Genomic DNA, 22,500 nt, shown 5'->3' with positions numbered 1-22,500 from the left:
AGGCAGACAGGTAGACAGAGAGGCAGGCAGGCAGACAGATGGCAGCGTTTTAATAGCAAGAGTCAAGCTAACCGATCAAACAGGAGCGGGAAGTCCTTAAAGATATCTAAAGCTAAGATCGTAAGTAGAGAGAGCTTTAAGAAAAGGATTAGCGTGTTAAAGCTTCATTAATAGTGTACATATGACGGCAGAAAGACCCAGGAACGCTGCATATGAAGGAAAATTGTGTACCTGGAAAATGTGTGTGTTTGAGCGAGTCTCCAATCGCTTCACGGAAAACAGTTCACATCATACCTCTTTTGCTCTTTACTAATTAGAGAAACAACAAAACATCATCATCATTACCACCATCATCATCACTGGCGAGAGAGAAAACGAGGGTGGACTATAAAAAAAGGCTCAAAGCAATGCAATAAGAAAACTTACCCAGAGGCGAGAGAAAGAAACAGGAATTAAAAAAAAAAGAGTGAAACAAGAAATTCTGGCCAATGTCCGGAAGAGAGAGAGAGAGAGAGAGAGAGAGAGAGAGAGAGAGAGAGAGAGAGAGAGAGAGAGAGAGAGAGAGAGAGAGAGAGAGAGAGAGAGAGAGAGAGAGAGAGAGAGAGAGAGAAATGAGTAAACGAACGGAATGAGATAGAAAAACAATACACACACACACACACACACACACACACACACACACACACACACACACACACACACACACAACAACCTCCCCACTTCTACAACACACACAACCCCCCTCAACCCCACCCTACTCCCTCCCCCCATTCCCCCAACCCTCCATCCACCCCCACCTCCCAAGCACACAAGAAAGCACTCGAAATGAACTGAAGCGAACTGACGAGGTGTGAGCACGCAGGTGAAGGGAAGGGAAGGGAAACGGCGAGCTAAGTGAAGCACGTCGCCCGGCCCGCTGCTCTGCTTGCGACGAGGTGAAAACTCCTTGACTGGTCGCCAACAAACTTTTTTACTTTTCTTTTCTCTCCCCCGTTCTTATTTTGGCACGTGACTCCGCCGAACGTGCCTTAAGGAACGGATGGGGGAGAGGATGGGGATGGGATGAGGAGGGATGGAGAGGGTGTGTGTGAGGGAGGAGGCTTACAGAGAGTGACAGAAAGAGAGAGGCGGATGAAGAAACGATAGAATGGAAAGACGTAAATGTTTGTGAGAAGTTAGGAAATAAAATGGACGGTAAGAGAGACAATGGAGGAAAGAAACGATGAAAAAGAAGAAAAAATATTAAAAAAGAGAGACAAAGATGAAAGGATGAGAGAAAGTGCTTAGAATTTATTGGGGAAGATAGAAAGTACGTTAGAAATAGAGGAAGTGAGCGACGGACAAGAAGAAAAGGTAGAGTAAAAAAGATATAGGGAAAGACGATAAGATGAAAGAAGGTAAGTGTTTAGACGTTAGTGAGAAAGTTAGACAGCAAGAGATATGAAAAAAAGAGAAGATAAAGTGAAAAAAAAAAGAAGGAAAGATGAGGGAATGAAAGAAATTAAGTATATGGGTGACATTAGAGAGAGAAAGAAGCAGAATAATGTGAAATTAGAGGAGGAGAAGCAATGAGAGAGGATGGGAAACTAAGTGATCGAAGGAAGTAGAGGAGGACTGAAGAGGATATGGGAGAAAACGAACAGTAATAAAGAACGATGTAGGAATCTAAGGGTGAATGAAGAAGAAAATAAAGAATGGAACAGGGAGGAGGCGAGTGAACACAGACTGAGGGAGAAGTTAAGTAGAGCAAGACAATAGGAGGAGTAGATGAAAGTGATAACATTGAAACAGAAAAGTGAATGACAAGACGAGGAGAAAAAGAAAAATCATATGAAAGTTAAACACCAATATATAACAAAGCAGCCACCGACCGATCGACCGACCCACCCACCCTCCAAAAAAATGATAATAATAATACTGGTTTAAGAAGACTTGCCAGCGGAAATTAAATACCCAGGCAATAAAAAAATAATAGAAAATGGGTAAAACGATACAAAGGGAAAGTCTAAACAAATAAAAAGAATATATGAAAAAATATTAATATTAAGCCGGACGCGACCCTTAAATCAATAAAGTAAAATGATAATTAAATCGAGATAAAACGTGTTCATCGAATATTGCAGAAGAAAAAAATATAAAGGAAAATAAAACAGTAGGAGGAAAAATATATGATGAAAAAAGAAATGGATGAAGAGAAAGAGAATGATGATGATGATGATGATGATGATGATGATGATGCAGGAAACATGACGAAGATTATGATTCGAGAAAAATAATGAAAAAAACGATGATGGTAAAAATAATAGCGTGAAAACGAGGGAATGGAGAGAAAACCAGAAGAAGAAGAAGGAGATGAAAATAATGATAAATTTAAAACAATACGATTTGAAAGGAGAATTTACAAGCTGTGATAAAAATAATTGGACGTAAAGGAAAAATATGAATCTGGTATTAGTGAAAGAGAAAAAATGAGAGAGAGAGAGAGAGAGAGAGAGAGAGAGAGAGAGAGAGAGAGAGAGAGAGAGAGAGAGAGAGAGAGAGAGAGAGAGAGAGAGACACAGACACAGACAGACAGACAGACAGACAGACAGACACAGACAGACAGACGCACACACACACACACACACAGTGACGGAGACAAGCCAGAATCATAGTTTTTTTTTCTTTTCTTTCCCATTTTCTTTTCCTTTCTCTTTTTCTTTTTTCCTTCTCACGCTGGACAGAAATTGAAGCGAGACGAGATTTCCAAAACGTCTCCAGAAGCATGATTTTCTATTTTTTTTATCTTGTTTTATTCTATTTTATCAATTTATTTATATTTATATTTTGTTTTATATTTTTCATTTTATTTGGGGACGGAGATGCATAGGAATGACACTTTCTCTCTCTCTCTTCTCCTCTCTCTCTCTTCCTTCCTTTCTTCTTCTTCCCTCTTCTCTTCTTCTCTTCCCCTTCCCTTTCCCCTTTCCCCTTTCCCCCTCCTTCTAATTCTTCTTCTAATTCTTCTTCTAATTCTCCTTCTAACTCTCCTTCTAATTCTCCTTCCCTTCCTTTCCTCCTCCCTTCCTTCCCCTTCCTTCCCTTCCCCTTTCTCCTTCTCCTCCTCTCCTCCCTCCCCTTCCACTTCTTTCGCTCCCTCTCTCTCCAATTAAAGCGAGATAGGGAAGTGTCGGGCCATCGATAGATAATTAATCAGCCTAACTTCCTTATCATAAGTTTGCATCACCTGACCGCATATTATTAGCCTTAACTTTCACTCCTCTCTCTCACCTGTATGCTCTGGCCGTGGCTCACCTGGGGACGATCGTGCAAGGTATATTAATTAACCTGAGAGAGAGAGAGAGAGAGAGAGAGAGAGAGAGAGAGAGAGAGAGAGAGAGAGAGAGAGAGAGAGAGAGAGAGAGAGAGAATACATATAGTGTCACCTGTCTTTAACCTCGTCTCCAAATATGTGAGGAAGAGAAAGAGAAGAAGGACAAGAAGAAAGGAAGGTAAAGGAAGAGAAATGAGGTAAAAAAAAAAGGAAAGGAGGCAAAGGGAGAAGGAGGGAGCTTGAAAAGGGTGGAGAGAGAGAGAGAGAGAGGGAGGAGGGAATGAATGAAGAATTAAAGGAAGAGGAAGAAGAAGAAAGGTAAAGGAAGGGAAAAATTAAACAGAATAATGGATAAAGGAAAAGAGAAAACGAAGGAGCAAAAAAAGGGGGAAGAGAAAGGGTGTTAAGGAGTGACTGAAAAAAAGAATTAAGGAAGAAACGAAATCCAGAACGTAAGGTGGAAGGAATGATGGAAGAAGAGGAAGAAGAGGAAGAAGAGGAACTGCAGAAGGTAAGGAGGAAGGAATGGAGGAAGAAGAGGAAGAAGGAAGAAGGCAATGAAGGAAGGATTAAGGGAGAGATATACTGCAGGACAATTAGAAGGGAGAATAAGGGAGAGGAGAAGGTAGAAGGTGTAGAGACAAGGGAGACAGGGGGGAGGATAAATTGATGGATGAATGGAGACAGGAAGGGTGATAGAGATAGACAAGGAGAGGAGAAGGGAGGGGGAGGAGGAGGATTAAGGAGAAGAACCAGTTAGAAATCAAGGGAGGGGGAGAGAGAGAATAAGAGGAAAAAGGGACAAAAAAGGAGAAGGGAGGGAATGGAAGATAACCAGATGGAGAAAGAGGGAAGGAGAGAGAGAAAGCAAGGGAAGGAAGAAGAAAAGAAAGAAAAGGACAGAAGGAAGGGAGGAAGATGACCAGATGGAGAAAGAGGGAAAAAGAAAGGAGGAGAAAGAGAATACAAGGAAGAAAGGACAAATAGAGAGGAATAGAAGAATGAAGAAACAGAAAAAAGGTAGATAAGGAGGGAGGAAAAAGAAGAAAGGAGAGAGAGCAAACGAGGAAACAAGAGAAGAAGAGAACCAGAGGAGAGAGAAAGATAAGAGAGAAAGAAAGGAGTAAAAACAGAAAACTATGAACAAAAAAAGATATGTAGAAAAAGGAACAATTGTGGAATATAAAATAAGAGGAGCGGAGAGAAGAAAGAGGAAAGCTAGGTAGGTAGGTAGGCAGGTAAGTAGGGAGGGAGGTGGGTAGGTAGGGGGGAGGGGGGGTTACCTTTTAGGGTGGGGCGCTACTGAAGGGGACATCAACACCTTTTCTTATCGGGCCATACAGTGTCACCTTAACCTGCCCACACCCTGCTCTTGTGTTACCTGTTAAACCCACCCTATTACCTCCTCCTCCTCCTCCTCCTCCTCCTCCTCCTCCTCCTCCTCCATCACCACCACTACCGCTACCACACCCCTTCCTCCTCCTCCTTCTCCTCCTCCTCCTCCTCCTCCTCCTCCTCCTCCTCCTCCTCCTCCTCCTCTCGCAACATCTCCACGTAACATACATTTATTTCGTTATCACCACCACCCACCGCAGACAACACCTATTCTCTCTCTCTCTCTCTCTCTCTCTCTCTCTCTCTCTTATCCTCCTGCATCCACATTCCAACTAAGTCTAATCTCCTCTTGACATTTCCGCTTTCTTCTCCTCTCTTTCTAATCTAATTAACTTTAAAAAAAAAGGGTATGTTGAATTCTTGTTGCCAAATTTTCTTTTTTCCTCATATTTGCTTTTCAGTCTTTCTTTTGGTTCCTGTTTTCATTTTCAGTTCAAGTCCATTCTGTTGGTGTTTGGGAGTTTTCCTTCTTTTTTTCTTTTGCTTCCTAATCGTCTATGAGCTAACATGTGTCCCTTTCATTCACTTTTTTTTACCCTAACAGTTTATCGTCTCCTTCTCTACTTGACCAGCACGCGTCCTCCTCGTCCTTCTTCTCTTCCTCCTCTTAATCTCTCTACTCTCCTTCCTCCTCCTCACTTTTCTTTTCTTTCCTTTAAGCGACAGCCTCAATTACTCCTTGCTCTTACTTCCCTGTTCTCTTTCCTCCTTTTCTTACTCTAATATACACCTGTCCTCTCCTTCCTTTCTCCTCCCCTTTCTCTTCTTCCTCCTGCCTTTCCTTTCTTCCGTCTTTCCTTCGTTCCTTCCATTTCCTACTAACTACCTCCTACTGTCCTTTCTTCCCACTATTCCTTCCTTCTTTCCTCCTCTTTATTTTCATCCTTTTCTTCCTGGCCATTCTCCCTTCCTTCCTTCCCTTCCATACTTCCTTACTCCCTCCTACTGTTCTTTCTCCCAACTCTCCCTTCCTTCCCTCCGCCTCCCTTTCCACCTCCTCCTCTTGCCCTTTCTCCCCATCTGTGTCCCTCTAACCTGTGCTCCGTGTGATTAAAAGTAGGAGAGATTATGCAGCATCTCTCCATACTAATTAGTGAAAGGGGGGCAGGTGAGAGAAGAGGAATGGGCAGGGAAAGGTGAAGGGATGTTGGGTGGGTGGGTGGTTAGGTGGGTGGGTGGTTGATGGCGGTGGTTGATGGTGGTGGTGGTGGTGGTGGTGACCGGATTGCAGAGGAGGGAGATTCATGGACTTTTCTGCCCTTGCGTGTGTGTGTGCATATTTTAGCGGAAGATGGAGGAGGGATATGATATGGGGGAGGAGGAAGGAGATTAGGAGGGGGAGGAGATGAGAAAGGTAGGGAAGGAGGGAGATGAGAAGGGGGAGGAGGAAGGAGATTAGGAGGGAGAGGAGGAAATGAGAAGGGTAGGGAAGGAGGGAGATGAGAAAGGGAGGCTGAAGGAGGAGATGAGAAGGGTAGGGAAGGAGGGAGATGAGAAAGGGAGGCTGGAGGGGAGGAGGAGAAAGGGGCGAGGGTCACATATATGGACGAGAAGGTATAGTATGAGAAATGAGATAGACAATAAAAAAATAATAAGTACTAAGTGAATGGGAAAAGAATGAAGAAGGTTAGTAATAGAAACACATTTGCTAAAACGAAAGGGGTAGACGGAGGGAGAAAACAAGAAAATCCGCAGTGAAAGAATGAAAAAAAGAATAGGAGATGTTAGATAAAGAAAGGAAAGACCGCATGGAAAGGATGGAAAAAAATAAGGAAGGAAGAATGGAAGGAGGAAAACAAGGAAAGAAAAAACGGAAGGAAAGAAGGACGGAGCTAAGAATGGAAGGAAGGAATATTGTCACAAAGCAAGAAGACAAATGAATAAGAGAAATATATCTGTAAAGGAATGTAGAAAGTAAGGTAGCAAGATAAAAAAGTATTTGCATATAGAGGAAAGAAGCTAAAGAGGAGGACTAACTGTTAAAAAAAAGATAGATAGTGAAATATTAAAAAAAACAAAAGAGAATGAAGATGAGGAGGAAAGGGAATGTAACGCAAAAAGGAAAAAAAAATATACAAGTTACTGATACTAGAAAAAAAAAGTTAAATAAAAAAAGAGTAAAGAAAGAAAGAGAAGCATAAAGAGGAAGGCAAAAGGATGAACACCCATTAAGAGGTCCAGGTGAGTCCACGGGTTCCTTTGACATCCACGTGGGGGCCGACAGGTGAGTGTGTCGGCTAATTGGTTTGCACAGGTAATATGTCCCGACCCAGGTGTTATGCGCCCCATCAGTATTCCAAGTGTGTGGCCCATCCATGCCCAGGTAATGCCCCTACACCCTTTTCTCTCTCTCTCTCTCTCTGAAATAGGTAGTGTGACTGAAATGGATCATAAATGGAAGGGAAGGAGGAGGAAGAGGAGGAGGAGGAAAAGGAAGGAGAAGAAAAAGAAGAAAAAAATAGAAGTTAGAAAAAAGATGAAGGAAAACAAAAAAGAGGAAGAGGAAAAAGAGGAGGGGGATGCAAAAGAAGAGGAAGAAGAGAAGGAGGACAAGGAAGAACACGAGGAAATATAAAAACATGAAAATATAACGAGAATCAAAGTGTAAAAAATGCAAAAAAAAAAACGTAAAAAAAAACAATAAAAGAACCTTCACACACACACACACACACACACACACACACACACACACACACACACACACACACACACACACACACACCTTCCCCCCCATCCCCACCCCTTCCTCTCCCCCCCACCCACCACACACAGTATCTATCCAGTGCCTGTCCTGTTTGCTTGGGTTTGTCCAGGGTAAGGAAGAAAAGACGCTGTTTGCACACTGTCCGCCGCGTGCTAATGTAGTGGGCAAACCAAGAGGATATTTTTCGCTCTCCTCTTTTCCTCCTCTTCTTTTTCTCCTCTATTTCCACTCTAGCGTCGGTTTTCTCCGTACATCCATTTGCTCTTACATAATGGATCTCTTGACGCGGTGTTAGTGAAGGTGCGTGCGGAGGGGGGGGGGGGGGGGGCAAAGGAGGAGGAAGAGGAGGAGGGGGTTTAAGTGTGTGTGAGGGAGGGGTTAGTGTGTGTGTGTGTGTGTGTGTGAGTTAATGAATGTGTCAGATAGATAGATAAAGGGATAGATAGATATTGATAGATAGATACATAGAGGGGGACGGAAAATAGGAAAGGATTAAAAAGCAAGGAATGAAAGGAACGACAAAATTAAAAATGACTAAGAAAAATAGAAAAGAAATTAAATTAGATAAGGCATGTTGACAAAGAGGCGTATATACAGACACACCGACCGACAGACAGACAGAGAGACAGACAGACCCTTGAGGAAGAAAAGACAGTTAGAGAGAGAGGAGAAAAAGAGAGAGGAGGACAGGAAGAGAGAGAGAGAGAAACGAAGATATAGAAAGAGGGACAGAGAGAGGCTGAATGATAGGTAAGAAACAGAGAAGAGAGAAGGAAAGAGAGATAGGGAGAGGAAGGAAAGAGAAAATAGAGAGAAAGGGAGATAGAGAAAGGTGGACACAGGTAAAGGTGTGCAGGTAAGAAATAGGACAGGTAGGCCCATTTTTTTTAGAGAGTCGTTAACCTGCATACAGATTTCTCCTCATACTCCCTCCGGTCTCCTCACCCCCCCATACACCTCTACCTCCAGACCCAGGATCGTAAAAGAGAAAAAAAGGAGAAAAGGGAGAGGAGACAAGTTGAGTTAGTTCACAAAGGAAGAAAAAAACAACCTGCCAAACGGACGCCATAATAATCGTAAACAGTGGACAATGGGGGGTTGGGAGAGAGAGAGAGAGAGAGAGAGAGAGAGAGAGAGAGAGAGAGAGAGAGAGAGAGAGAGAGAGAGAGAGAGAGAGAGAGAGAGAGAGAGAGAGAGAACCAAGGAAAAAAAAAGATAGAAAGTTACATTTAGAAAGAAAGTACACCAAGAAAAAAAAAAGATGAGAAGGAGTAGGAGGAGAAAGTAGAGAGGGAAAGGGAGAAAAAAAAGAAAATTAGAAAGAGATACAGAGCTACAGAAAGAAAGTACACCACACCGATAGATAAAAAAATAGATAGATCGAAGGAAAAGACGGAAGGGAGATAGACAGAAAAAGGGCGAAAGAAAGAAAAAAGAGATAGAAATAGATACAGAACAACAGAAAAAGAGTACACCACCCCGATAGATAAAAAAAAAAAGATAGCACGAACGAACAAAAAAAAAAGAAGGAAAACAGAATAACAGACTCGCCTAAAGAAAGCGAGAGAGGCAAAAGAATGCATAATAAGTCCCTTTATCGCCCCCTCGTCACATCGCCGCCTCTACACCCCCTTATTTCACGCTCGTCAACCGGCCCTAACGACCCAATTACCTCGTTAGCCGGCGATGACCCGCGCAGGTAACCGGAGGAGAGAGATGGACTGGCCGGAGATGGAGATAGGGTAAGAAGAGGGGTGGAGGGAGGAGGTAGATGGAGAGGGAAAGGAAGGTTAAAGAAGAAGAGGAAAGGAAGGCAAGTAGATGTTGGTCGAGAAAGAAAGAAGACAGGGATGCTAAAGAAGAGGAGGAGGAGGTAGATGAAGAAGGGAGGAGGAAAAGGAGGAAGGAGAAAGGAAAGGTTAGGTGAGTGTTCGTAGTGAAAGAAGAGAGAAAGACGAAGGTGGGAGGGATGAAGATGGATGAAGGAAGGGAGAAGAAAGACCCGGTGGAGAGGAAGAGGGGGAGAGTAAGGTTAGGTGTTGGTAGAGAAAGAAGAGGGTAAGATAGATGAAGGGAAAGGAGGATGAAGAGGAGGTAGAAGAAAGGTAAGGTAAGGTAAGGTAAGGTTAGGTGGGTGTTGGTAGTTAAACAAGAGGGTAAAATGGGAGAAGAGGGAGGAGGAGGAGGAGGAGGAGGAGGAAAAGGGAAGAAGGAGGAAGACTGGGTGAGGAGGAGGAGGAGGAAAAGGGAAGAAGGAGGAAGACTGGGTGAGGAGGAGGAGAAAGGTAAGGTTGTCAATCTTTTACCTAACAGCGATGAGGAGTTACTGACCTCAACGATATTATATGATGCAATGAGTGAGTGAGTGAGTGCAGAATATGGAAAAGATAAATGAAAGCAAAGAACATTAATGGAACTTGAACTGGAAACCAAAAATAAAAGAAGAGATCTGATGTGAAGAGAGGAAATGCCAAGGAAGGTTAAGGAGAGACAAGAAAGAGGAGAAGGGAAAAAAGAAGAGAAAGGAAAAGAATCGGCGAATGATGAAAGATGAACAAGGAGGAGGAGGAGGAGGAGGAGGAGGAGGAGGAGGAGGAGGAGGTGAGCAGATGAAGGTAAAAGCAAACGAAGATAAGCAGTTGCAAAATGAGTTCTTAAGAAGGAGAAAAGATGAATACCAGAAAGAGAGAAAAGGAACCGAAGAGAAGGAGGAGAACGATGATGGAGGAGAAGAGAAGGAGGAGAAGGAGGAGGAGGTAAGCAGATGAAGGCAAAAGCAAATGAAGATAAGCAGAAACGAACAGTTCTTAAGCAGAGGAAGAAGTAAAGACCAGGAAGAAAAAGGAACCGACGAGAAGGAGGAGAACGATGATGGAGAGGAGGAGGAGGAGGAGGAGGAGGAGGAGGAGGAGGAGGAGGAGGAGGAGGACCTGAAAGAAGACAAGAGGAGGTGAAAAAGGTCAACCCGACATTGGTAGGAAGAATTATTGCGGTCATTCAAGGAAACAGAGAGACAGAGAGAGAGAGAGAGGCCTTTGAATGCGAGGAAGAGAGGGAGGGAGGGAGGGAGAGAGTGGAGAGACGGAAGATGGAATAGAAGTGAAGAACGGAACAAGGGAGTAAAGAAGGAAGGGAGGAGGAGGGAGGAGTAGAAAGGAAGAAGAGAAGGGAGTAGAGATGGAGAGAGGAACTGAACGCGGAGAGAATGACCACGGAGTTAATAAAAAAGGATGGATACATAGATAGAGATAAATGGACAGATAGATAGATAGATAGAGATAATTATAGATAGAGACAGAGAGAGAGAAGAGGGGTTAGTAATTGCCGTGAGAGAACTGAATCACCACCTTCAAAATAGCTATCAAATTTCAAGAAGTGGTGGTTTGGGTTTCCCGTATGTGCCGTTTACGTGTTATAGAGACTCAACGAGGTAGAGAAAAACTTGCCCCACTTCCCAACACATTATTTTAACTGTATACAAGGAGAGGGTAAGTATTAGATCGGTTCTGCCTCACATCTGAAGAACGGAACCACATTAATCTGACTCTATGCGGGCAGGAGATAAGGATTAGAAAAGTCATACGTAAAATAAAGAAGGAATGCAGAAAGGGCATGAGGAAGAAGAGGATGAGAAGGAGCAAGGAAGAAAGAAAGAATGGGAAGAAAGAGCAGAAGGAGGAAGAAAGAACAGTAGGAGGAAGGAAGGAAAAAGGGAAGGGAAGGAAAAAGAGGAAGGAAGGGAGAAGAGGAAGGAGGAAGAAAAGGAAAAACATGGAGAGAACAGTAGGAGGAAGGAAGGAAGTAAGGAAGGGAAGGAAAAAGAGGAAGGAAGGGAGAAGAATCAGAAGGAAGAAGAGGAAAAACATGGAGAGAACAGTAGGAGGAAGGAAGGAAGTAAGGAAGGGAAGGAAAAAGAGGAAGGGAGGGAGAAGAACCAAGAGGAAGAAGAGGAAAAAAATGAACTAAAAGAGCAAAGATGATGGACAGGACGTGTTTATCAAATTTAAAAAAAGGAAGAAAGAGAATAAGAATTTGAGAGAAAAGAGTAAGTGAGGCTTTAAGTATTTGTAGGAATGGGAGAGTTTTAAAAGGATAATAAAGTGAGAATGTATATACTTTAGTTCAGTCAAATTGTTTTTTTTTTTTTTTTGTGTGTGTGTGTGAACTTGTCAATATATTTCTGATGTTCTTTCTTCATTTCCTGCTCAGCGATAATTTACTTCCACCGATATTTACCTTATCATTAACTGTTCTTAAATTACCTACAGTCTACATCATTCTCTTATAATATATCTATAAAAAAAAAAAAAACGGTAACTCACACACACAAAAATGAAAAAAAACACTGTTTACCTTTCGCCTTATACCATTATGTTATACTTCGTTCTGTTGTTTTCATTCTTATAGTCTTCCAACACCCCCAAAAAATAAGTATTACTCCAGTGCAATGTCTCAAAAAAAAAAAAATCACTAATATTCACTAACGATCTCATGTAGGAATTTAATACTTCTTTTTGTTGGGGACAGGGAGGAGGAGAGAGGAGAAGGGAGGTGGAAGGGGAGGGGGAGGTAGGATAATTAACAAACATAACCACAAATGGCAATACAATCAGCCTCAAGACCTTAACACGGCGGGGTCATCGAGGGACAAAACTTACTGACAACACACCGTCATTAATCAGGTAATTAAATTTCTTCTTACAGGGAGAAAAAAATGGCTACAGATTAAAGAGAGAGAAGAGGAGAGAGCGAGAGAGAGAGCGAGAGAGAGAGAGAGAGAGAGAGAGAGAGAGAGAGAGAGAGAGAGAGAGAGAGAGAGAGAGAGAGAGAGAGAGAGAGAGAGAGAGACTACTTACATATTTCGGTTCCCTAATCACACCACTCAATCATACCTCCGTCAGGCAAATATTCGGAGGAGGAGGAGGAGGAGGTGAGGAAAAGAAAATGGGTATGGAGGATGAAGATGAGAATGATGAAGATAAGGAAGAAATAGATGAAGACAGGAAAAAAAAAGAGGAATAAGAGGAAGACAAAAAAAAGAGGAAGGAAGAGGAAGACGAAAAGGAAGAGTCGAACATATATAACTAAAAAATAAACGATAGATAGATAGAAAGAGAGAGAGAGAGAGAGAGAGAGAGAGAGAGAGAGAAACGGGAAGACTAATAAGAAACTAATTTCGAGGCCACGAAGTCTGTGTTGGGTCATAAATCACAGAAGTATTTAGTGTGAGATGATTATGCAAATAACCGAGAGATGGACAGCGTGCCTCGCCCCCTGCACCTACCCCTCTTCTTCTTCTTCTTCTTCTTCTTCTTCTTTTTCTTCTTATTCTTCTTTTTCTTCTTCTTCTTCTTCTTCTTCTTCGTCTTCTTCTTCTTCTTCTTTTTCTTCTTCGTCGTCTTCTTTTTCTTCTTCTTCTTCTTCTTCTTCTTCTTCTTCTTCTTCTTCTTCTTCTTTTTCTTCTTCTTCTTCTTCTTCCTCCGTCATCTTCTCCCTCTTCTCATCCATCTTCTCCTTCTCCTTCTCCTACTTTTCCTCCTCAATCTCGTTTTCTTCTTCTTCTTCTTCCTTCTTCTTCTTCTTCTTCTTCTTCTTCTTCTCATTCTTCAACTTTTTTTCAATCCTCTCATATTTTCTTCCTCTTCTTTCTCTTCTTTTTTTCATTTTTTTTTGTACTCGTCCTCCTTCTCTTTCTCCTCCTCCTCGTAAGTTACCGCTAAATCTTTTTTTTTCTACTTCTTTCCAATATCCTTTCCCTCTTCTTGTACGTTTTTGTTCTTTCCTTCCTTCTTTTAATATGCTTTTACCCTCCTCTCTCGTCTTTGCTGTCCTTCATCTTCCACCTATGATTAGATAGTTAGTGTAGCTTGTCACAAACGGCCTCGTAAGGACCATCAAGTCTGCTGTTGTTTGTTCTTCCTTTGTGTTCATTTGTGTTCCCCATCCTTCACCTCTTATATTTCTTCTTTTTCTTGTTTTGATCGCTTCTAAGACAAAGAAGTTGACGAGAAAATAATTAAGGAAACAGTGCAGTAATTATCAGTCAATCAGGCGAATCAGTGTTTTAACGAGGGAATACAAGTTCTCTCTCTCTCTCTCTCTCTCTCAAAACACACACACACACACACACACACACGTAAGCAGTCGAACAGAAAATGAGAATCAGACAAAAAAAGACATAAGTAGATTAAAGCCGAGAGAGAGAGAGAGAGAGAGAGAGAGAGAGAGAGAGAGAGAGAGAGAGAGAGAGAGAGAGAGAGAGAGAGAGAGAGAGAGAGAGAGAGAGAGAGAGAGAGAATCATCGACACCAAACAAGGAGATACAAGTAGAACGTGAGGGAAAGGAGAGAGAGAGAGAGAGAGAGAGAGAGAGAGAGAGAGAGAGAGAGCGAGAGCGAGAGCGAGAGAGAGAGAGAGAGAGAGAGAGAGAGAGAGAGAGAGAGAGAGAGAGAGAGAGAGAGAGAGAGGCAACAACCAGTCCCGTTAGAACAATCGCAGAAACCCGAAGAATCTCGCAAAGTCACTTGGTATTCAACCTTGCGACCGGTCCTTCCTCCCCCCCTCCCCCCTCTCCTCCCTCGCCCTCTTCCTCTCCCTCCTCCTCCTCCTCTCTCTCCCTTCGCCCGCTCCCTATTATCCCTCCCTCTCATCCTTCTTTCTTCTTTTATTTCTCTTGCTCTCTTTTTCTTTCTCTGTACGTTTTCCCTTCTTCTTCTTCTCCCTCTACTCTCTTCTTCTCCTTCCTCATCCTTCTTCTTCTCCCTTCCTCTCCCTCCGTCCAGTCCCTATTATCCCTCCCTCTCATTCTTCTTTCTTTTTTTTTCCTTGCTCTCTTTTCCTTCTTCTTTCACTGACCTTCTTTATCTCTTCTCTTTCTCTTCCTCCTATTCTTCTCCTTTCCTTACCTCGGTCCGCTCTCCTTTTATCCTTCTTTTTCTTTTTTTTTCTTTCTTCTTATTTTCTTGCTTCCCTTTCTTTCTATTTATGTTCGATTTACCTTCTTTCCTTCCTACTTAATCTACTCTTCCTTCCATCTTCTTCATGGACCCTCCTTCTTTCTTCTTCCTCCTCCCTCCTACTTGCTTCTTATTTTCTTCCCTTCTTCCTTCTTTCCTTGTGTTTCCTTCCTCCTTCCTCTCCTTCTTTATGCTACCTTCTCTTAATTCTTATTTTCTTTGGTTTATCTCGCATTTATTTCTTCCTTCTTCTTTCTAGTTTTCTTCCTCTTTTTTTTTTCTTTTTTCTTCCCTATTCTTTTTTTTACCTCATGACATCCCCCTATACTCTCTCTCTCTCTCTCTCTCTCTCTCTCTCTCTCTCTCATTTACTACTAACTATTCAAACATTTATTCTTCTTTATTCTCCTTTATCTCTTTTATCGTGTTTTCTCTTCGCTCTCTTTCACACTTTCCTTTCGAGAATCCAAATAAATTATGGAAAAAAAAAGTCAGATATAGAAAATAAAATAAAGTGGAGCAGGATGTATAAAGCAAGAAGATGGAGGAGGAGGAGGAGGAGGAGGAGGAGGAGGAGGAGGAGGAGGAGGAGGAGGAGGAGGAGGAGGAGGAGGAGGTGGAGGAGGAGGAGGAGGAGGAAAGCATGTTGCAGCAGGTGTTTCGGAAGTGTCACAGAGGAGGAGGAGGTTGGCGAGGAGGAGGAAGAAGAGGAGGAGGAGAAAGAGAACGAGATTGATAAGGAGGTGAATGAAGACGAGGAAGAGGAAGAGGAAGAACAGGAGGAAGAGAAGGAAAAAAAACAGAAGGAAAAAAATAGTCATTAGCAAAAACAGAAAAAAAATGAGGCGATAGAAAAGAGATGAGGGAGGAGGAGGAGGAGGAGGAGGAGGAGGAGGAGGAGGAGGAGGAGGAGGAAGAAGAGGAGGAACAGGAGGAAGAGGAGGAAAAGAACACCAGAAGGAAAAAAATCATTAGCAAAAAGTGAAAAAAAATATTGAGGGGAAAGAAAGGAGAGATGAGGGAGGAATAGGAGGAGGAGGAGGAGGAGGAGGAGGATGAAAGAGGGGGAGGGGAGAGAAATGGATTAAGGGAGGGAGGAGGAAGAATAATTATAGGAGGTATGGGAGAAGAAAGGTTCTGTTTGCGGTTTAATTAAAGTTTGATTTACAGCTGAACTCTGCTACTAATTAATATTCCTGACCTAATCTTGGACTGACTCTCTCTCTCTCTCTCTCTCTCTCCTTCACCGTTAAGGGAGTGATACTGCACCCTGGAGTCTTTGATTTACTGTTTGTCTGTCCGTCTCTCTCTCTCTCTCTCTCTCTCATCTATCTATCAATCTATGTATGTATCTATCCATCTCTCTCTCCTTTTAAAGTACACACACACACACACACACACACACACACACACACACACACACACACAAGCACACACATCTTTTGTAAAACGAGGTAAACAAGTTCCAACAAAAGATGCAAGGAGGAAAAAACGAAGAGGAGGAGGAGGAGGAGGAGGAGGAGGAGGAGGAGGAGGAGGAGGAGGAGGAGGAGGAGGAGGCATGAACTTAACAGGATGGAGGAGAATGAGGAACTTAGTTTAACATAATTTTTTACCTTGAAGTATAATAAAACAAAACTGATAATTGGGCCGGTCGAGAAAGGCAAAGACACTAATGTAATCTAAACTAGTATTCGTAAGGAGTGGCCAGGGAGGAAGGGAGGAAGCGTGAGAGGGAACTTTGATAACAACCTTTTTTACAGTTGAACCAATAGCCGCTAGCCTTAAAAAAAAAAAAAAAAAACAGTCGGCGTTATTATGGACGAAACAGCATATGGATAAAATAATATAGAAATAAATTAGAACGTAGCGGAGCAAAGGAACACTATAGATATAAAGGAAGAATAAAAGAACAGAGGAACACATTAGGAACATAAACAGAGGTACAAATCATAACCGAGAAGTATAGGGAGACAGGTAAAATGAAGGTTAAAGAAGCAAAAAAATAATACTAGGAAAAGCAAAACAGAAAACATCGGGAAAGCTGCAACAAAAAGGAACATCAGAACAGGAGAATGGGAGGTAATAGGTAAAGAACGACCACAGGAACGTAGGAACAGGGAACAAGTAAACAAGAAAGAGAAAACAAACGTAGGAAAACAAGCAACAAGCAGGAACATGGAAACGAGGGATGAACAGGTGATAGTAGATAAAGAATTAATAGTGAAAGAAAAATATTGGAACATGAGGAGGAAACAGTTCATGGGAAAATAAGAACATACGAAGATAACAAGAAAGATAGATACATATAGATAAAGAGGTAAAGAGATAGATAGATAGATAAAGAGAGAAGACATCCCGTATCATTAGTAAGCTATTCGACTACTGAAGAACTATGCGCTGATGTCATCGTAGGAAGACGGAGGAATGGGACCCACAAGCTGCCACACACGAGTCAAGGCAATCAGTGCGGTAAGGTGTGTGAACGCATTGTGGAGAGGGTGGTGGTTGATGAGGAGAACGAGATATACCAATGACAGTAGAAGATAAAAAAAATATATATATATAATGACAAAAAAATATGAAGAAAGGAAGTGGTCAGATGGCGGGGGCGGTGCACTGGAGAGCCCTGGTTCGAGGTCCATATTAACAAGCTATTCGAAGGTTTACGGTCAAATCTAAAACATTTCGACCCCCAAGCACACACATTTGACAAGGCTTTCGTAGGAGTCATCCAGTCATTACTTCCCATCACCCCAACCTCGCCTCTCTCTCCCTATCCTCAATACCTGTCCCCTCTTTCTACCTGGCATATTCCCCCTTCCCCTTAAACCCCACCTGCCCCTTCCCAAACGCCCCATCTCCTCCAGATTCCTCTTAACGCACATCTGGGGAGCTAAAAGCGAATGAAAGTTAGGAGGGCAAGGCAAGTAAGGCAGGTAACCAGGCGAACAGGTGAACAGGTAATTAGGCCCTGGAGACGAGGTGAGGAAGTCAATAGGGAGGAGAAAGAAAGGGAGAATATAAAGACAAAAAGAACCAGACAGAAAATTATTAAGTAGGGAGACAGGAATGGTTTACGGAAATTAGAAGGACGGGGAAAAAAGGGTGAGAGAGAGAGAGAGAGAGAGAGAGAGAGAGAGAGAGAGAGAGAGAGAGAGAGAGAGAGAGAGAGAGAGAGAGAGAGAGAGAGAGAGAGAGAGAGAGAGAGAGAGAGAGAGAGAGAGAGAGAGAGAACCAACACGCGTCCTCTCCGTTAGACTCTCCTAGCACAACATGTGTTACATGTATATTAAAAACGTGTTAGATAGGCCTTGACGCTTAGAGAAAGGGATATGAAAGGCGGAAAAAAATGGCTATGAGCTTGACTGTGTGTGTGTGTGTGTGTGTGTGTGTGTGTGTGTGTGTGTGTGTGTGTGTGTGTGTGTGTGTGTGTGTGTGTGTGTGTGTCCATCCGTCGCTTAAATACACACACACACACACACACACACACGGAAAAAAATGGCTATGAACTTGATTGTGTGTGTGTGTGTGTCCATCTGTCGCTCAAATACACACACACACACACACACACACACACACACACACACACACACACACACACACACACACACAAACATCTTCATCCAGAACATACAAGAGGGAGTTGATGTTAATGGTGATGTGAAGACGCTAATGGCAACAGTGATCTTGCGAGGAGGAGGAGGAGGAGGAGGAGGAGGAGGAGGAGGAGGAGGAGGAGGAGGAGGAGGTGGAGGAGGAGGAGGAGGAGGAGGCAGGTGATGTTAATAATTTAAAAAGGTGCGAGGTGACGTGTCTACCTGGGCGGCAAATGTTATCTCATATTCTAACTCTCTCTTCTCCCCTTCCTACCTGTCTCCTCCTCTCTCTCTCTCTCTCTCTCTCTCTCTCTCTCTCTCTCTCTCTCTCTCTCTCTCTCTCTTACCTGTTCGTTACGTGATTTTTTACCTGAAGCCGTGAACGAAGATGGAAGGAAGAGAGGGAAAGAAGGAATGGTGCGAAGAAGGAAGCAGAGGAGACAAGGCAAGGAGGAGAATAGAAAGGAAGAGAGGGAGGATAGAGGAAACAAGGGAAGGAGGACAATAGGGAAGAAAGAAGGAGAGAAGAATATAGGAATGGGAAATGGAAGGAGGAAGACATGTATGAATTGAGAAGGAAAAATAGGAAATAGATACAGATAGATAAAGAGAGAGAGAGAGAGAGAGAGAGAGAGAGAGAGAGAGAGAGAGAGAGAGAGAGAGAGAGAGAGAGAGAGAGAGAGAGAGAGAGAGAGAGAGAGAGAGAGAGAGAGAGAGAGAGAGAGAGAATGTGTAGTGGTGTAGGTCAGCTTAGGTGAATGTATACCACGGTGATTGAGCTGACAAGTTATGTTACAGAAAAAAAGAACAAGACGATAAACATAAGGAAAAAAAAACATTAGAGGAAGAGAGCAAGAAGAATATGATAATCGAGGCGGAAAACTTAATCAGAAAAAGAAAGAAAGTAAGAAAGAAAGTTTAGAAAAATTGATGAGGAAAACGACAAGTACCAATGAACGTCAATGAAAAAAAAATATATGAAGAGGGAAAAAATATAATGACTAGGAATATGAAAAAAAGTGAAAAAAAATATGATTCGGGTTATGGAAAATAGATAAATGAAAATAACTGGTAAATAAAACATACATAGGATGAAGGAGACACATTATAGAGGAAGCGGAGGATTAAATACCATACCAATTCGTAACATCAACATCATCATCATCAACCAATATCAGACCGTAGCAAAACATCCTTTCTGCTCCCCCTCCTCCCACCCTCTTTCCCTCCCATCCTCTTTTTTCCCCTTCTTTCCCCCTCACCCAGTAACTCTACTCTCTCTCTCTCTCCCCTCCTTCCCCTCCCGTCCCCTCCCCTCGCCTTCCTGAACCAGTCATTACTCCTTAATTCCCAACCTCCCCTCTCGCTCTCCCCACCTCTCTCTGTGTAAGTTTAGTGCACTCCATAATAGGACCTAATACTATTTTTCCATGTGGTTAGCTGTCGACTCCAATAAATAAATAAATAGAAGAAAGGAAGCAGGAATTCGGAATGGTGGTAGTGGTGTTAGCGGTGGTGGTGGTAGTAGTGGTGATGATGATGGTGGTGGTTGTGGTGTTTTTTTTAATTTTTTTACAGGTAAGGTAGAAGCTCAGAGGTAAAAAAAAACAATAAATGAGAGTGAACTAAAAGCCCGCTAATCACTGCCCCCATAAAAAAGAGAGCATAGCAGAGTGGCTGAAAGAAAATAAAAGCCCGCTAATCACTGACGCTATAAAAGACAGCATAGAAGTGGCCTAGAGAGCGGCGGTGGTGGGCAGCGCCGTTGACTTGAGGCATAAGAAGCGGACAGGCAGGAATCAGTTAACAAATTTAGGGTTATGGAAGATGGCCCGGACGCAGCAGCCGTGAAATGAGGACGAATACTATTGATAACTGTTAATAAGAAGCTTGACAAATTTATGAATGATTTTGACAGTCGGTAATCAATAAGCGGTCACTAATAGGAGCTCTCGTGGATAGGTAGGCCGACATATTTTCGTTTTTGCTTATCCTGGTGGTGTGACGGATGTGGTGTTTTTCGTCCTTATGTGAAGATGCCGGAGATAAAGACGGGCGCTAAGGCACAGACGTAAGAAGAAGGGTGTGGATTAAAGAGAGATAAATGAGGTGCAATGAGAATATGGAAAAAGGCATAACACGAAAAAAAAGGTATAAGCGAAGAGAGAAAAGACAGATCCACATACACAGGTTGCGAAAGGAGGTAAATTTAAAGTTGGGGAAGTTAAATGAGTAATGAAAATATAGAAAAGAAGAACACAAATAAAAATATATAAGCCGAGAGAAAAAACACATCCAGAGACACAGCTTACGAACGGAGGTAAATTTAAAGTTGGGGAAGTTAAATGAGTAATGAAAATATAGAAAAGAAGAACATAAATCAAAATGTTTAAGCAGAGAGAAAAAACAGACCCACACACATAGCTTGCGAAAGGAGGTAAATTTAAAGTTGGGAAAGATAAAATCGGTAATGAATATATAGAAAAGAAAAAGAAGAACACAAATAAAAATGTATAAGCCGAGAGAGGTCAGATCCAAACACACAGGTCAAGAAAGGATGTAAATTTAAAGTCAGGAATCTACGCTATAGCTGTGCGTGGGCTTGGCGGCCTTGGTGACGGCAGGGATGGAGAGGCGAACGATAAAGACAGCGAAGCAAACACGGCGGTCGAGGTGAACAAAGGAGGTGACAGCAATAAGAGAGGCGTCATCAGCGGTCACAGCAGAGGCGCCAAGCATAACTGATAGGGCAGCAGCATCAGAGAGGTCAGCAGCACCGCGCAGCACCACCTGGATCAGCACTATCGCCAGGAACTTAGAGCACTTATGCGTTTAGCAGCGCCCCGCCAAGCACCGCCTCACCTCACCTTTGCTTAACCTAATTAACATAACCTCACCGTACCTAGTTTAACCCCCTCACCTGACTTCACCTTTGTTTTGTTGTTGTTATTTTTTACCCTTGAACTGCATGTGCCAAGCAAAAGCCACAGATCACGGCATCCACGTTAAATAAATTTCACCTGCGCCGCTAATTGGCTGGGGTCGCCCAAGGGACCAATCAAGACAGCCTACCGGCCCTACAGCCCGCACATAAAATAAATAAGGTGCTTCCGTAACTCAATAAAAATAACCTAATTAACATCAACTCAACTCACCTCATCTAACCTACTTTAACCTCATAACCTTATACATTAATCAATCTGACATGTCTTAACCTTACCTCACCTAACCTATTTTAACCTCATTACCTCACCTCAACTTTGTGTAGCCAAATTTAACCTAACCTCACCTTGCATAGCTTAATAGAACCTAATCATTTCACCTCACCTTCTCACAAACTAATTTTATAGATATTTATCTTCCCTTAACTAACCTCATATAGTTTCATCTCATTTAAGTTCACCTCATTTAAAGTCTTACATGTTACATAGTTTCACCTATCTTTACTTGACCTAACTTCACCTAACATCTCATTACCTGACCTAACCTGATCTCACATGACCTCAACACATCTCACTTGACCTCACGAACCTCCATTTCATCTCATCATACATAGTTTCACCTTACCTTACTTGACCTAGCTTCACCTAACATTTTATTAACTGACCTAACCTGACCTCACATGACCTCAACACATCTCACTTGACCTCACGAACCTTCATCTCATCTCATCATGCATAGGTTCACCTTACCTTACTTGACCTAACTTAACCTAACATTTTATTACCTGACCTAACCTGACCTCACCTCACCTCAACTCAACTCATCTCACTTGACCTCACCGTGCCTCTCATCTCATCTCATCTCATCTCAGTCCACCTCTGTTCACCCAACTTTCAAATCCAGTATATGAGAAAAATGTAGAACGAGCGGTTACTACTAATACTTGTCTTTTTTTTTTCTATATTCTGTGATTAATGTGTATTACGTGTGTGTGTGTGTGTGTGTGTGTGTGTGTGTGTGTGATTTAGGTTCGACATCATAATTACAACTTAAATATAACGGGGGGGGGGGGGAGAGAGAGAGAGAGAGAGAGAGAGAGAGAGAGAGAGAGAGAGAGAGAGAGAGAGAGAGAGAGAGAGAGAGAAAGCGCCGCCATTCCTCTGCATTCCCACCAAAAAAAAAAAAAAAAAGAAAATATTGTACTTTTGAGGAAGACGATTTAGAAACTTCGCCTCTTGTCAGTTTCGGTCCGACGTGTGAAAAACGGAAAGACAAGAAAAGAAAATAACTCTCTCTCTCTCTCTCATGCCTTCTGTTTTCTCTCTTCATCTCTTCCTTTCCTTCTTTACTCTTTAAATGTCTTCCCAATTTCCTTCTCTCTCTCTCTCTCTCTCTCTCTCTCTCCTCTCCTCTCTTTTTCCCTTTCTTCTACTTACTGACTGCCTGCTCTCTGTCTTTCTCTCTCCTCCTTCTCCTAATATTCTTACTCTTTACAATCTACTCTCCCTCTCTCTCTCTCTCTCTCTGATCACTCTGGTTCATTAATAAGGATGCGAAGCCTTTTAAATCAATTCGCTTCCTGGAAACAAAA

This window comes from Eriocheir sinensis, chromosome 15, assembly GCF_024679095.1.
Source record: "Eriocheir sinensis breed Jianghai 21 chromosome 15, ASM2467909v1, whole genome shotgun sequence".
Taxonomy (NCBI): domain Eukaryota; kingdom Metazoa; phylum Arthropoda; class Malacostraca; order Decapoda; family Varunidae; genus Eriocheir; species Eriocheir sinensis.
Note: the sequence above shows the minus strand (reverse complement) of the source record.